General features: G+C 45.6%; 1 protein-coding gene across 6 annotated transcripts in view; it reads left to right on the top strand.

Annotated features, from left to right (window-relative positions):
• Nucleotides 1–16,641, top strand: part of NLGN4X (neuroligin 4 X-linked) — a 921,956-nt gene that overhangs the window by 133,562 nt on the left and 771,753 nt on the right. For all 6 annotated transcript variants that reach the window (XM_079910741.1, XM_079910740.1, XM_079910739.1 and 3 more), the window contains exon 2: nucleotides 13,104–13,210. The gene's annotated coding sequence lies outside the window, so the exon portion shown is untranslated. The remainder of the gene's footprint in view (nucleotides 1–13,103; nucleotides 13,211–16,641) is intronic.

Raw genomic sequence — 16,641 nt, 5'->3', positions numbered from 1 at the left:
AGAAACACACGTTATTCCACCCGACCCCCAGCCTGCTGAATCAGAGCCTCTGGCGGGGGGCCAGCAGGGAGGGTTTCCACAAGTCCCCTGAATGACTCCCATGCGTGATAATGTCTGACAACCACTCACCTGGACCAGGGCCCAGCAAACTACTGCCCATGTGCCAAATCCACCATAGTCCCGTCTTGTAAATAAAGTTTTATTGGAACACAGCCACAAAAAGAAATACCTCTCAGAGAGCCAGGTGAGGAATCTCTCAACGTAGCCTGAATAAAATGCTTTATCCCAGCATTAAAAAAAAAAAAAAAAAATCCACTATGCCCCAAATCCTCTTCTTTCAATTTCAAAATCCACAGAAACAGGGACACAATTTCTCTTGCAAATGCAAGTGAGAAACTCAGACACAGCACCGATGGTGAGACACTGAAAACTAAATTTTGACTTACAGGTAATTCAGTGAGCCATGTCATTGAGGTGGGTGCTTTGATTATCAGGGAAAAGAGTAAGACAGTGGCATCCATGCATGGTCTTATTATGTTGCAATTACCCCACACCTAAGAAAGCAGGCACAGAGCGCCAACGTAGGGGTCACGGAGCTGGGTCCTAAGGGTTATTCTGCCCGCACACCGTTAACCATTGATGGAATGACCTCTCTGAGGAATTAGATGGACAGCAAAACACGTGAAAGCAAACCAGAAACAAACACACACAATGACAATGTCCTTTAGGGATTCTTGAGTGAAAACAGCACTTGAGCATAGCTATACAAAGATGATCTAGGCTGTTCAAGAAAAAAACAAATACGGAAACCTGCCATGGGCCACCTTTCCAGCGGCTCCATCTCACCCTTCATCGCCTGGTGGTCGTCGTCCTCGTGGCCAGTAACTCTCGGCGTTCTCAGAGCCCGGCGCTGTGTCTCCTGGTTTGTGGAGCGCGTCCTCATACCCTTTGCCTCCCAACAGAATCCTATGTCCGTGTGTCCCAGCCCGTCTCTCCGGAGAACTCCCAAGACTGTACACTCTCCTGCCTAATCAGCATAATCCACTTAGATGCCTCAGGGGAATTTCAGCCTGAAGAAGGCCCCGCCCCACCCCACCCCCGGCCCCGCCCCACCCCGCCCCCACCCCCGCCCGCACTGGATTCTTGGGCCTCTCCCTTCTCCCTGGCCATTGCTCCAGCCTGACCACACACGCATAGATCCAGGACTCATGCTACCTGGGCTTCAGCCTGCACGTGTTTCTCTCTCTCGCTGCTCCCCTCCCGACCTGAAATCTACCGTAAATTCCTGCCTAGGTGACTCTCGAGATGCCCCCAGTTCGGGGAAGAGGGTGTGGCTGCTGGAAGCTTGGGGAGGGAGACACACATTCGAGAAAAGAACCACAAAAACTGTGGTGATGATTCAGGGTCATGCCTCTCTCTCCCCAGCACCTCGTTGCACAGTGAGGGCAGGAAGAAAATCCGCTTTTGCTTCCGCTCTGCCTGTTCCGCGTGGTAAATGCACAGGAAACGCTGGTTGAATTAAAGCAGTGGTTCTCAACTGGGGACAGTTTTATCCCCCAGAGGGCATTTATGGAATCTAAAAAATACAACGAACTAGTGAATATCATAAAGAAACAGACTCGTAGATACACAGAACAAAGTAGTCGTTACCGGTGGGCAGGGGAGGAGGGGCAACATAGGGGTAGGAGATTAAGAGGTACAAACTGGATATTATGTATAAAATAAATGAGCTACAAGGACATATTGTACAACAAGGGGAATGTAGCCAATGTTCTATAATAACTATAAATGGAGTATAATCTTTAAAAATTGTGAATCGCTATATGGTACACTTGTAACTTACGTAATATTGTACAGCAACAGTACACCAACTAAATAAAAAGATGCCTGTGCATGTTTACCCAGGTAAAACAGAATGAAAAATAAAATAAAACAAACATCCCACAATGCCCAGGACAGCCCCACATACTAAAGACTTATCCGGGCACCGTTTTTTCCCCATTTAACAGACACCATGAGGTTAGACAGACGGAAACAATGATCCCGTCTTGAAAGGTGGGAAAATTCAGCCGCTGTGAAGTTAAATGTCTTTTCTAAGACCTCAACGAAAAACACAGCACACAACCATGTCTGCCGATTCCAGATTTGCTCTCCCTTCCCTGGAGCCTTCCAGCGGGGAGAGAACTTCAGTCAGATGGATAAACTCCAAGCGAAAAGGGCCCCCATACTGTGAGGAAGCATCAGATTGTCTGAATTTGCCCTGATTACCAGCCGTGGTCTGTATACACACGTGTGTGCAGCCTCCCTGATGTGTGCATGTGACCATTTCCTGCAGCTCACAGCGTTCTTGACACTCCTCTGGGTGTCATTAATTCTGGAGCCTTTGGGATCACGTCGTTTCAGACAAATCTCTCACATCAAAATAATCAATGAAGAAATACGAATTACAATATTGAAATAATGAACGCATTCCCCCGCATTAATTCTCGCAGATATCATTAAGATGGCCCAAAAGAAAGTCAGTCTTGTCTCCCTCTAAGCCATGGCTCCGCGAGGAGGTGTGAAGGGTTGTGCAATTATCTGGTCGATTGATCGGTGGAGACTGTTCATCTATGGATCTCAGACGCCCCAGCCTATTTCTCTTATCTCCTAGCATGTAAATCCCTCAGCAGCGTAAACCAGGATCGTACCGTCTCCTTGGCCAGTGAAGACATGCGTCAAACTCGGACAAATGTAAATCTTGTATCAGAATTTTAGGAATTATCCTGTTGCTAAGAGAGAAATTCGGCATGAGGTTGGATTCCCCTAAGGCAGTCTTCCAAAGAGGGCCACCACTTTGTCCTCCTGTGGTCCCTCACCTGCCTTTCTTCCCATGCTCCCCTTGGCTGACGTGAAGGGATGATGAGGTGGGCGGCGTGCTGTCCTTTTTGCCTAAAAACCGAAAAATGCGTTTCATCTTTGTTTCGTCTTTGCCTCCATTTTCCACTTCGTTTCTGTAAGGATCCCCCCTGCAAGAGGACATAACAGATGTCTCGCCGCCTGTCCCCTCCTCCAGTCTCGGTTTCCCCACGAGTGAAGTGGGGAGCATAGTCCTTTGTCCAGCTGGCATTCTGAGGCCCCTTTTACACAGGAGGGAAGTCAGGTGCCGTGAGGCTGGAGTGTCTCACGTCAGCTCGGAGGCTGGAGGAGGGTGGTGTATCCGCTCGCGCTCTCTGAGGCGCAGTCTCTGCCTGTACAGCGTGTACCGTCGTTGGCCTCCGTCCTGTGATCACAGTGGGGGCCGGAGGGCTTTTGTATAGTAAAGGGAAGACGTGAAGCACAGACCAATGGCTGTGCTTGTCGAGCGCAGTACTACCAGGGAAGTAAACATACGCAAACACGCCTGCGGACAGTCCTGCTTGAGCCGCTCGTTCCTGATCTGTTCGTCGTCAGAGTCTGAGGACAAGGAAGTAGCGCATCCGTGCCACCCAGTGTTGCCCTCACCCCAACTTAGCACGCTCCACTTGCTCCCATGTCTTTTTCCTTCTTATGCCATGCCCTCTCCCCAGTGGCCACCAAATCGCTGCTTTCCCCTCACTTTGAAATCAGATCACCACCAGGAAACACACAGCACCAGCTACTAACGGGTGTAATTAATTGCGGCCGCAGAAAAGAGCTTCTGCGTATTTGAAATTACTTACGAAGAGGCGCACGCCAAGCTACAGCAGGAGGTGATTCAGACCAGGGTGTCTTCTGTTGTCGAAAAGAGACCCTCTGGGGGGACTCAGGATGCCAATGCCCAGAAGAGAATGAATTAGTTCTTATGGAGAAAGTCGCCTGTCATAATGCGCAAGGCACTGGACGGGCCACCACATCTCTCTTCTTTCTTGGCAAAGTAAATAAACAACTTAAATAAACAATGACACTTCCCACCCATCAGCATGTCCTTTTTTTCCTTCTTCCCCCCCCACCCCGTCCTTCCCAAGACCCCGCCTTGTCCCGACCAGCAGTAATTACTTCTGTATCTGTGAGGGCAGCAACATATTTCCTTTGGTTAATGACGACGTTTCTTTGCATTGGTTCCCGTAGAGGAGTGTGGGCTGGGACATCGTGACAGTCTTCTGGGAGACACCAGTTTCGACCACGTAACAGAGGGCTGACTTTTGAAGCCCTTGGCCTAGGTGGTATCTGGGCCCAAAGGCAGTGTGCGTGTAGGGCTTTTTGTGGAGGACGGTGGCCAGGAAGGAAAGGACATCGTGTGGGCATCTCACACACTTTCCTTTCTCAGCAAGTGCAGAGAGGGATTATGTGAAATTCAGCTCCTTGTACTCATTCCCTGGGGCCTCAGCAAACAAGGCTCGCGTCCTGGGGTCAAACAGCAGGTCTGCGCTGGCTCTGTCTGCCTCTCGACCTCCCCCTCCGTCAGCTCCCAGCCGGAAGGCAGGGGCCATGTGGAAGTGGCTGCCGGGAGCATGCTTCCCCTGCCACGCCCCACGGGGGTTCCTGGCAAAGACCGACAGGGCACAGAGGGAGAGATGCCAGGGCAAGCGCGCCTTGTGACTTTAGGCAGGTCTGGGTCGTTAATGGAAAGGAACCCAGGGCCTTGCTCAGAAGCCCGCGTAATTGACCACCAGAGCCGCCTGAGCGATGAGCATCGATCAGCCACACTTAGAGGCGGGCTTGCCGTCACTGTCATGTGCGGCCTCATTAGCAGAGGCCTGCTTGCTGAATTAGGTAGAATTTAGTGCCACCGAAATTCATGTGATGCTGTCTGAGCATCCTTCACCTAATAGTGGAAAATCAAGTTGAAGTGGTAGGAAACAGCACTCCCATTGAGAGCGGAAACATTTCAGAGGAGAAAAGAAGGAAACTTTTTAAAGTTTGTAGGGGAGAGGCCGACAAACAAATACTTTCTGTTTCTAATTACGGCTCAGAGCCAGTTTTTACATATATTAACCAAATTTACCTGAAAGAGCTAATGTTAGGGACTGTTAGTTATGGTGGCTGTTTTCTTTTATTTTTCCTCTAATGAGGATTAAGACTTTTCTCCCATTAGATAAAAATAGTAGGGAATACAGATTTACCATGATTTGCTAGCATCGGGAAATCTAATAAATGGAAGTTTGTCATTTAACCCTTTGAGAGGCAGAGTGGGGAGGATTGTTTCGAAGTTCTGACTTAGACTAGAATCAGGGAGAAGAGAGTTTAATCAACTGTCTGGCTGTTACAGATGCCAGACGTGTTTTTGCATCTGCAGTATGTATAGAATATACTACCTCTTACTGAATTCCAGTTTTTCAGTGGAGCAACTTTTTAATTAAGTAGCTCCCCTCTGTTAGGATTTCAGAGACTTTACCAAAAAAAACCCCAAAAAACCCCCAAAAAACCCCTAGTCTTCTGTATAGCACTCTTCAAATAGGTATCCATTTCATCTTTCTTGAGAAACTAATTAAGAAATAGTTATTCCTAAAATCATATTAATGAATGGACTATAAATAATTTGTGGATCATAGTTTTAAAGCCCAATTCTTAAAAATCTTTGATGGAATAAAAATAACGATTTTTTAAAAAATCAACATATGTTCAATTTCTATTTCTGTCTTCCCAAGACATTTTGAGAAATGAAATACATAGCGTCTTACCCTGTTTATTCCAAGGCTTCTTTGATAGCAAAATGTATTATTCATCTTTTGGTTTAGTAATGTGTTTGAACATAAAGAAATAAAGACCTTAAAAAATCTTCAACGGTGTCTTGAATATCAAGAGGTCATTGATCTTAAAATACCTTATTTATTTTGCAAGTTCAGCCAAGTGTGTTATGAATTTTTTCTAAAAGACTTAGGTCTATTTGAACCACTAAAACTATCACCTCATGAGTCTACACTTCCTCTAAGTCCCTTAGGTAAATAAGAATGAAATGTCATAGTAAAGAATCATCATGGTGAACTGAAAATCTGTTATAGGAACAAGAGTAAAGTTTTACAGTTAACCACATAGCACGTCTCCGGGTCATCTGTTTTACATCTTATTTTAGCCACATAAACTGGTCACTTGGAGATTGCTCCATAATCATACTGACATGCTTTATTTTTTAAATGCTTGCATGGCATTTTATTGAATGGGTATACCATAATTTTCTTCACCATTATTCTATTGATGGACATTTTAAATTACTTTCAAACTTGTATTGCTATGAATAATCATGCAATAAATATTCTTGTCGTATCCCATGGGCCAGAAACAAACTGTTTAATAACTATTGCTTTAAAATATGATTTCATATCTGCGAGGAAAATCATAAAATATGATTTTCATATCTTCCATTTCATTTTCCCCCTTAATTAACTTTCTTTTCCTGAATCTTACTGGCTTTTTTGCATGTTTCCCCACCCCCCTCCTGTGAATCTTAGAATCAGCTTGTCTAATTCAGACAAAATTTGATTATCTTTTTCTCAAGTGTGAATGTGGACATGTGAGAATAATGAAAAAATAAAGTATCCACTGTTACTGCCATTTGGAAAGATTCTGCATTGTAATACATTGGCTCTAATATCTGCAAGCGTGGGGTTACACCAACTGATGAATTGTGCACACATGACGAGTACAGTAGTCTCACTGTCAATGTCATTGACACCAGTTTCACTGACCACCAACGTCAACTAATGTGTGAAGTACTGAATACTTCTCATCTAAGCCATCGTCTCGTTACTGAACCAGACTTGTGTCCGCTCGCCCGCGTGCAGTAAAGCCAATCTCCTGACACCAGGTCGTGGTGAAGGCAAGTGCCGTGTTTATTGCAGGCGCCAGCCAAGGAGTCAGGTAGTTGGTGTTTAAAAGGCCCAAGCTCTCCTGATGGCTTTCAGGAAAAGGTTTTTAAAGGCAGGGTGAGGGAGGGGGGTTGCGGGCTGTGTGATCAGCTGGTGGGCACTCTTCTGATTGGTTGGTGGTGAGGTCATCGGGAGTCAGCATCATCAACCTTTGGGTTCCAGCTGGTCTGGGGTCTGTGTCCTGGTGGGCAGCACGCAGGTAACTTCTTCCACCTGGTGGGGCTTTCAGTATCTGCAAAACAGCTCAAAGGACGGGGCTCAGAATATGATCTGTAACCCTGAGGAAGAACTAAAGGTCCTTGACTTTGTTTAGTGGCTAAACTATTATTTTCTCTAGCTTGACTGTTTTCCTTTGCTTCTTCATTTTCTCACTTCTCTGATTAAATTTGCTCTTTGGAACTCAGAGAAGGCCTCAGAGACTAAAGCTTTTCTACAAACAAGGGTTTGGAGACACAAGGGGTCGTCTGTCCCCAAGAAGGCCCCAAAGGGTCCTGCTTGGTTTCAGTCTCAATATTTTTTTTTTTTTCAGTCTCAATATTTTTATCTTGTTCCTAACGTAGAGGATGGTGTTGGTGATTATGTCACTGAGTTATCTACCGCAGTGTCACAAAGCAACGCAAAGTGGAGTGGCTTACAGTCACACGTGTTCATTTTCTCACGGTCTCTGTGGCTCGGTAACCTTGGAGTGGCTGAGCTCGGTATTTCTAGATCAGGGTATCTGATGATGTCAGCTGGGAATACACTGATTTGCACGGCTGTTGGCTGGAGGTCACAGTTCCTTACTGTCTGCTAGGAGAAGGTTTCAGATCCTTGACATGCTGCCTTCCCCATGGGGCTGCCTGAGTGTCCTTACATAGCAGCTGCTGGCTTTCTTCAGCATGAGTGAACCAAGACAGAGAGCAAGACAGAAACCATAATGCACTTTATGACCTTGGGAATCAGGCACCATCACTGTGTGAACAGTAGTGTCCTATTGGTCAAACAAGCCCACCGTGAAACAGTGCAGGGAAGATGTATATAAGGGTGTGAAAAGCAGGGGCAGAGATCATTGCGGGCTGTGTAGAGCAGCTAACAGCCGCTTGAAGAACTGACACTTTGAGTTCTCACTCAGGAGCCAAAGACAGATGAGTTTTAATCAAATTTTCAGTTGCATACAGTCTAGTGAATTCCTTTTATAATTTGGTCTCATCACCAATAATGTGCAATTTATTGTGTATGATGACCACCATGAAGAAGGTGGTCACTCAGATAACCTTTAGGGAGACTCTAACTGCAGTCTCTTAATTTATCAAGTTCTGTTTCCTTTATTTTTAGCAAAATTCTTTTAACATTTCAACAATTTAATTTTTTTCCTCCTCCATAGTTAATTCCTCATTTAGGTTGAAAATTATTTCCCTAAACCAACAGAGTTCAAATTGTTTCTCTCAAAAGCACCAGAGATTATACCATCTGCTATGTACCTGACAGAGCTACACGGTGGACATTTGCAACAATCTGGAGGAATACATCCTTTACACTAGTCACATCTCACCCATTTATAAGATCTCTGCTTTGTTCCAGAAAGCTCAGATGAGGTGAATAACTTTGGAATGATTGAGTGATATGGCTTCCTGTCCTCTTTAATTTCTCTCTCTCTCTATCTCTGTCTCTGTCTCTCTCTGTCTCTCTCTCTCTCTCTCTCTCTCTGTCTTATTTGGTCTTTGATTACAAACATACACATATCAGTACAGAATCTAGAAAGACTTGGGTGCTCCAGTGATTCTGCCAGATGTAAACTACAAAATATAACGTGTTTTGAAGTGAATTCTTTACTCAATTCTGTATGCCCGAAGTAGGAGAGTTGAGCTAATAGATTGGTGGGAACTACCTGGGTAGAAAAATTAAAAACAATTTGGTGGAGGAAGCACTTGAGTGTGTTTTACCATTTTGTCCAGGAAACTTTGGATCTTTCTTTTTATTCGTTCTTTTCCATCCATAACTTGATCGCTCTTAAGTAATAACTTTAGTCCAAAATATCAGTCATAACAAAGGGACTCGCTGAAAATTACTGCTCATCAACACACATACGTGCATGCGCACAGACACGCTCTCTGAACCTAATTAAAGCAAACTACCATCAATTTCCATCCCTTAGGCATCTCTAATGATATAAAAAGTGTCACAGTTGATAGACAATAATAGCCTGCCATTCAGGGCTTCTTACGGTCTACAAAGCTGGCACTCACACAATGAATAAGACATTGACTTGGGATTGCTAATGATGTTGAATCACTGAGCTTCACTTCTTTTCAGAGAGGTTATAGTAGCAATTAACTTCATAATTCAGGTGGTCAAGACGACTCACTGTTGAAAGTTCCTAAGATGTCTGAACATCAATTTTCTTTTAGGATCGTACTGGAAAGCTCTAAAGCAGCAGTGAAACCTGCTGTTGGGAATAGTAAAGCTCTAATGTTGAGGAAGGAGACCGACCCATGGGGAGTTTCTCACCCCATTTTTCATGGGGACTGAAGAGTCATTATGTCTCAGTTTTTGACATATTCTAGGCTCTATTATACCTTTACATAATTTTCTTATTCAATAAGTCACATTAAAAAGGTGTGGGGAGACAATTCATCTGGGATCTCTTGCATTTCTGCATCAACTGCAAGCAGAGGTACTGACGGCCTTTATTCTGAGCTATCTTTTCAAGGATGTGTTACCAAACACAAGTTTGTGTGCCAGTGAGGCCAAGCAAACCAAATGTTGCAGTTTGGAGCAGAGAAAGGTTTATTGCAGGGCCAAGCAAGGAGAACGGGTAGCTCGTGCTCAAAACCCCCAACTCCATGATGGTTTTGGGGGAAAAGTTTTTATCTGCAAAATTTGGGGTGAGGGCTGCAGGGCATGTGACCTTCCTCTGATTGGTTGGTGGTGAGGTAACAGGGCAGTGTTCCAGGAATCTTGTTCTCAACCTAAAGTTGCCATCCTCCACCTGGGTGGGAGCTTTAGTTCTTGCAGAAGAACTCAAAGATATTGTTATGTATATTCCTTGAGGAGGAACCAGGACCTGTCCCAAGGCTGTGCTGTTGTGTCTTGACTGCTCCTCTCTTGTTTCTGCATCCCCTCCCTCCCCTGATTAGTAACTGTTTGAATCTGCCCTTTGGAACTCAGGGAGATCTAGGAGGCTGAAACCTTTATCCTGAAAATAAGAAATGGGGGACAGGAAAAGGGTTTTGTGCCCAGGAGCCCCACAGGGTCCTGCTCAGATGTTAGTATAGCTAACAGCTTTGGAAGATAGACAGGGTCTTCCTCTAAAGCAAATGTCAGGTTTGCTTTATTTATTGCTTATTACAATCCCCATTTAATAAAGACAATGTCTTCCTCTGTTGTTACAGTCAGACAGGTGTATGGCCTATTATCAGTGTTCTGGCCTATTATCACATTCCCTAAGCACAGGGTCCCTCTCCCGTCACACAATCCACTGTGTGTGCAGGCATCACCCAGCCCTCTTCATGTTTCCTGTGGGGACCAGCACGAACGCTGCTACTCTGCTTCCTGCTGTCACTGTGAGAACAGACAATCTTTTGCCTCTGACCCAGGAGTCTCTTGTCTTCTGCCATCATCTGTGAAGCTCTGGTAGGCTGGCTAGTTGGAATGGAACCACACTAACATCTGAGGTCCTTCACCGTTCTTAACAAAGGACTCCAGCTGAAGAACAGGGAGAAATACAATGATGTGAATCCTATATGAATATAAATATGCCCTTTAAGCCACAGCTTCTGTAGAACCTCTAGCAGCTAGGTTCTTCCCTGCTGGGACTCAGAACCTCATATTTCATACTTTTTTCTTTCGATGCTGGTCACGCCCCCAAGTTCCTGGTGAGGCGGTGGACGGTAGGGATGCTAACAGCGAGTGCAGTAGATACAAGTAGGTCAGGGGAAGGAGAGAAGCTACCTACACACTGGGGTCACATGGTATCCAACAGTATTTTTAAGGTCCGGCCAATTTTGCTTTCTTTCTAACCAGTACTGATGTGTCTGGGGTTTAAGGCTTCCCAAGTCCGTCATTCTCCGCTAATTAGTCTGATATTACTCCTAACAATCTCTGCGGTCCAGCCTGGCCACGGTCCAAGTGAGCATGTAAGCTGCAAGTGGCCCTTTCTCTAGGGGGTGGTCCTTCACAGCAGCGATGCAGACGAGAAGAACAGGTAGGGTGACATGGAGATAAAACTACATCCTTCATCGCTCAGCCTTGCTGGGCTCATCTGTGTCTCGCTTCCAGCTGTGCTTTCCCTGCCACAATGTGCTCACACTGCAGACTGAGTGATCTGGGCGACCCCTCCAGCAGCCTCTCATTCCACCCCGTACACAAGGCAAACTCGTTCTCAAGACCCCAGGGCTCCGCGTGGCCCCCCCTACCCTGCCCACCTCTTGAGCCGGCTGCCTTTCTACCTCCCTGGCTCAGTAGCCTCCGACCTTACCATCCTTTCTTCTCTTCTGTTGACAAACACGACTGCCTTCCCCAGGCTCTGCTTCCACCTGGTGCCTCTCCTCATGAAGACAGCTTAGGTGTCCTCTCTCCAGGGAAACCTTCCCTGACCGCTTGTCCAGAAGTGTTTCTCTATCTGCCAACTTAGCGTCATTCTTAGTCCCCTCACCCGTGTGACTCATTCCATTTCTATGTTTCACACTCCCTCTCACACTAAACACATGTAACGTAAATTATTTTGTTCATGTACCTGTTGGTTTGTTGGTTGCTCGCTCCTGCTATAGTGACTAGGCTTCCTAAGAGCAACTTTATCTGTCCTGCCCCCTCCCCAGCGCTTAGAACACAGAGTTGGTGCTCACTGAGTATTTGTAGAATGAAGGTTTAATTCTTTGCCTATGAAGTAGGATAAGTAAACATTTGAGGCTACATATAAATTAGTTTTGTTTGTTTCTTTTTCTCTCATAAGCACAAGCTTTAGGAACAAAACCAGAGTGGCCAAAGTGTAGAAAACATTAGTCTGCTTCAAGATTTATAAATGTAACTTTTCCCAAGCTTTTGGCAATAACTACAGAAAATCTGCTTGAGTCCAATGATTAAAATGAAAGCAAACAACTGACCAGTAAGTATATAATAAGTTCAAGTATCAAGGAAAATTAGTCGTGAGAAGAAAGTCATTGATGACCATACTGTTCCGTTCTCGGCAAATAAGAAATAATGATGTTCCAAGTCTTACTCTCAGGTTATTATGCTATAAACATGAGAAAATTGTGTAAAAGAGTTTCAGGGAAAAATAATCGCCTACAGTTACATGAAGGATTGCGTAGCAGAGGACAAATAATTTTCCCTCCACCCTTCCGAGTTCTTTTCTGAGACCCCTGAAATAAAAGACAGCTTAATGAGAGAGAAACACACAGAAGTTCGTTTCCTGCCTGGCTCATGTGCACATGGGGGATACGCAGGGGCAAATGGGCAGCTCCCCCAGGCAGCTTTTGGGGAAGGCGAGGTGGGACATGAGCCTCTTTGGGGAGAGTCAGTGTGTTTTAGGAGAGATGATGGGGCGTTGGAAGGATGGATGGGAGGGGGGACTGTTTGTGATGAAGTGTGTCTGGGTGTGGTGTGGACCACACCTCAGTGTCTGCATCTCTCCTCTCTATGCTGCAGGCGTACATAACTATGTCTCTAGACTCCTGTCCTGTGCTGGGAGTCAAGTCTGCCAGGTTGATGACACTCCCATGAGGGGACTGATGACACCTGGGTTCCTTTGGGAGGATCTGTCTTTAGGAGATAAAGGGGGGTTTAGAGAAAGCTTCTCCCTGCATTTGCTACTTTCCAAGAGCTTGTAGCTCAAAATCATCAATATACCAAAGTGGCGTATTTTGGGATGGTACGTCCTGAACCCCTGCTGGTACATTTGCGGGCAGCACATCCTGAACCCCTACACTCACATCTTGGGGTGGCACGTTCTGCTCCCCTTCGGTTGCATCATTTGGATTGGATTCAGCGCTAGTTCCACAGCATCTTAGAAAATAATAACATTCCACAGCACAAAAAGCAAAACCGAATATGACAATAACAGATCACGAAATGGGGACATTCTCTGCAACCACGAGACATACTTTGTTTCTTCCCCAGCTCTCTAACTAAACAGTTTGCCCCGCAATACATTTTGCTAGGTGATCTGTGCCAATGCTCACAGCTACCAGTACGAGACACGGAGGTGCTTCAGTTTATATCTAGACACCAGCCCAAGGTTGAAAGGCCACATGTTCATTTGAGGCCAGAGCAAGGAGTTGTACGTTCTCTTGTCATAATTCACGTTGCATTTCGTTTTAGGCTATTCCGGATTCTGACGACATGTTGGTGGATTCATGCATGGGTACTCGAGCGCCCACCACATCGTTTCTGAGCTCTGTCTACTGAGAGGACGTCATATAAACCAGGTAAGCTGTACAAAAATTAACCAGTGACATGGCGATGGACCATTGTCGTCATCTTCCAGTGTGAATCCGTGACAGAGAGAGAGATGGGATGAGACGGAATAGAGAGTCTGTTGGAAGTGCCCCCCATCACAGGACAGAGGAGGAAGTTGAGAAAAACATGGGTTTTAAAAGGAATATAACAGTTTTCCGTTGACTTAACGAGGTGTAGGAGGCGGTGGTAGAATGTTTTCTAAGATGCTTAGGAACGAGTCCCAGCAATAAGATGGATGTGAGTGCATGCAGGCTCCAGAAGAAAGCAGCAGTAAAGGTGCACAGGTGGGCAGGTGAGGGATGCCCAGCGTTTAGTGGATTGGATGCTCTAACCTGGTGTCCAGAAGCCTGCACACTCCTGTCCTGCTTGGAAGGCTATAAGGTGCAGGTGCTCGAAGTGGCAAAGAATGTTTGAAATATTTAAAATCAGAGCTAGGTCTTCTGACAGCAGGACTCCCCAGGAAGGTGGGTGCTGTTTCAGACAAAAGGAACCAGAGTCTGTACACAGTAACAGGAAGTGTTCACCCAGACCGTGTCTTATTCTTTCTTTCCTTTTGTTTCTTTCATTAGTTCTTCCCTTCTTTCTTTCTCTTTTCTTTCTTTCGAGCACCTGCTGGGAATTTCACTCAGAGAAGCCATATAGCTTCTTATAGTGTGTCTTGTACAGATGTACTATTCTCGACGTGGGAATCACCCTATTAATAAATAAATGCCTTGTATGTTTCTCCGCTGAATGTCTGTTTCTGCATCAAGTTTCTTAAAACTCCAAGACTGAGGCCCTGAGCACGTCTCTTCTACTGTCATGTCCCAGGGGCCAAGCGTTTTGTTGGGCACATAGTAGATGATTAATAAATAGTTATTGAAGAAGGCAGTGAAAAGTGAAACGGCCTTGAGTTGACTCAACTAGTCGCGTGCGCCATAAATGTTACAGGGTTTTAGAAAAGCAGGGGGCAGGGCAGTGCGTATTCATGGAGGTGGTTGGATCTGGTTGAGACCTTAAAGGAGGGATGAGATTTCTAGAGAAAGAATCTGGACATCCCCAGAGGACAGTGAACCAGGCATGTCCGGTTCCATGTGATGGGAGTGAAAGAGAAAGAGTCCCATTAACTTGAAAGAGAGACGTGTACGGTGGGTAAGAAAGCAGAGCTATACGGACGCCTGGCCGTAGACCCGCGTCTGTTTATCACAGATGCTGCTGCCGTTTTGTCGCTACATAGAAAACATCTTCCTTACAAAGTTGCTGGGATCTTTTCTTTGCTGGTAGGGGCAGGAACAGGAAGGAGTGATGGAACCATACTGAGATGCAAGCATTTGACATATTAATCATTTCTTGTTCCAAGTTAATAAATTGAGGGAAAACTAACTTAAAACTCAGGTTGGCAACATTAAGGAATGAAAGCGAACTTTTTTTGACAATCAAGTTACCTAATGATTACGGTTCCATGGGAAGACGTATCCGACCTACGAGCTGTGTGTAAGATGGGAACACCATCCTGGGCGATAATGCAATGAAGGTGCAAGGCATGTCGATTTCTATGAAAATGAAAAACATTAGAAAAGAAACTATGATTTGAAGAGGAAGGTTCAAATATCGAAATGGAAAATCCCTTGGAAACGCATCTCTGGGTAGGAAGGAAATTAGCTAATGCATTTTCTTACCCATATGTAAAGCATTTGCAGAATGGAGGAATCTTAAAAGCAAAATAAAACCACAGGTAACGCAGCATTGTTTGATTTACTAATTTAAGCAGGTGCCTATGGGGAAAAGGCTGTCTCTAAAATTAGGTAATAGTGACTGTAAGAGGAAAAAACCCTTCTGAGTTATCACCAGTTGACTCAGATCAAACCAGAAGTAATGAATTACTCTCTAATAAGACGTGCAAATTGGTGGAAGAAAGGATGCTCGTCGCCATGGCATGCGTCTCTGAGAGGGGGTTTACATGTCGTAGTTGGTGGCGATCATGAAAAATATAATGTCGTGCATTCTATTTTGCATGATTGCCACCAACAATGACATTTAAGAGACCTGGGGCCCTGGTGAGTGTCTGCGGAAGACTCGGTGAAACCATCGCCCTGGGTTAGTTGTGCCTCTGAGTCTTGCCTTCAGTTCTTTCCCTGACTCTGTGTCTGTGCATCTCACCCATCCTTGCATCTCTGTGTGGTGTGGGCTCACAAAGATGTTCTCTGATACTCTTGGTATTGTCAGACACGAGAGGCATGTGCACCCAGGTGGCACACTCAGCTTGTTTTCACTCTGCGCTTTGCAGACACGAAGCACTGACCTGACATACACGTTGTTCCCAGAAGTCAGGGTAACTGGGACAGCGTGGGGACAGAAAATGCACCGAGTAGGACTTTGACAGCCCACCAGGAGGCAAGTCTGTATTATTGTCGATGAGGAAATAACGGCCTGCAGTCAGACTCCAACTAAAGATGGAACAGGCGGAATTTGTAGGACAACTAAAGAGCACAGGTGGTTCCTTCCCCTGTGAGTCAGACAGCTAATGGTACTGGTGGTGTGGAAGTGGTCCCCTTTCCTTAGAAGCTCCATCGTCTCAGGTCTAGTACATGGTTTTCCTGAGTGGCCCCGGAACAGAATCTAATTCCAGGATGTCAGCCCTGCCTTTGGGGACCGACGTCTGTTTGTATAATCCAATACTTGCAGCCTTGGGCAGAAGCAGCATAATACACAAATGGCTATATGCACCCCTCGCCTGAAGATAAGAAGTATATAGAAAGTGGTGATTGGAAGGGCCCTAAGTACACAGGATCTAGTTGCTCCAAGGTGATTATGTGAATGCATTTGCAAAACCTCTGCCCGAGGGCACCTGAATTGCCTAAAAGTAGACACAATCCGCTCCTGAATCCTAAAGAAAACTGCAGTTATCTCTAATGTTCCATAAATAAGAATCCCATTCATGACTTAAGTGTTCACTAATGGAGACTATCACCACCCACCTCCATCGCCAAATGCCTGCCTGGCGGCTCGGAAGCCTGCACTAATTCCCGGGCTTGGGGAACCCAGAACTCACTGAATCCCTCTTCTCCCGACCTGCTGAGTGTGGGGATGGGCTAGTGATCTCTCTGGGGCCCGGGTCGGCTCTTTTTGGAAGAGATGCACATATGCTTTATGGCAGGCGACACATCATGAGAGGTCATCTAATTCGGATAAGGTGAGCGCACATTTCCTGGTGAGCCAACCGGATCTCGTATTTTGAAAACACTGGAGGACCTCATTCCACAAAACGTTACTAAACTCAGGTCCGGCCGCTTGCTGCTGCTCCAAAGCCCATACTCGAGAGACAAGTGTTGGGGGGCAAGGAAAGTCGGCTTCACTCTGGAGACCGGCAACGTGGGGAGAAGGCAGACTCATGTCCAAAAGCCAACTCCCCCCTGCTGAT

Source organism: Stenella coeruleoalba (assembly GCF_951394435.1).
Source record: "Stenella coeruleoalba genome assembly, chromosome: X".
NCBI lineage: Eukaryota > Metazoa > Chordata > Mammalia > Artiodactyla > Delphinidae > Stenella > Stenella coeruleoalba.
Note: the sequence above shows the minus strand (reverse complement) of the source record. Positions and strands in the feature narration are given on the sequence as shown.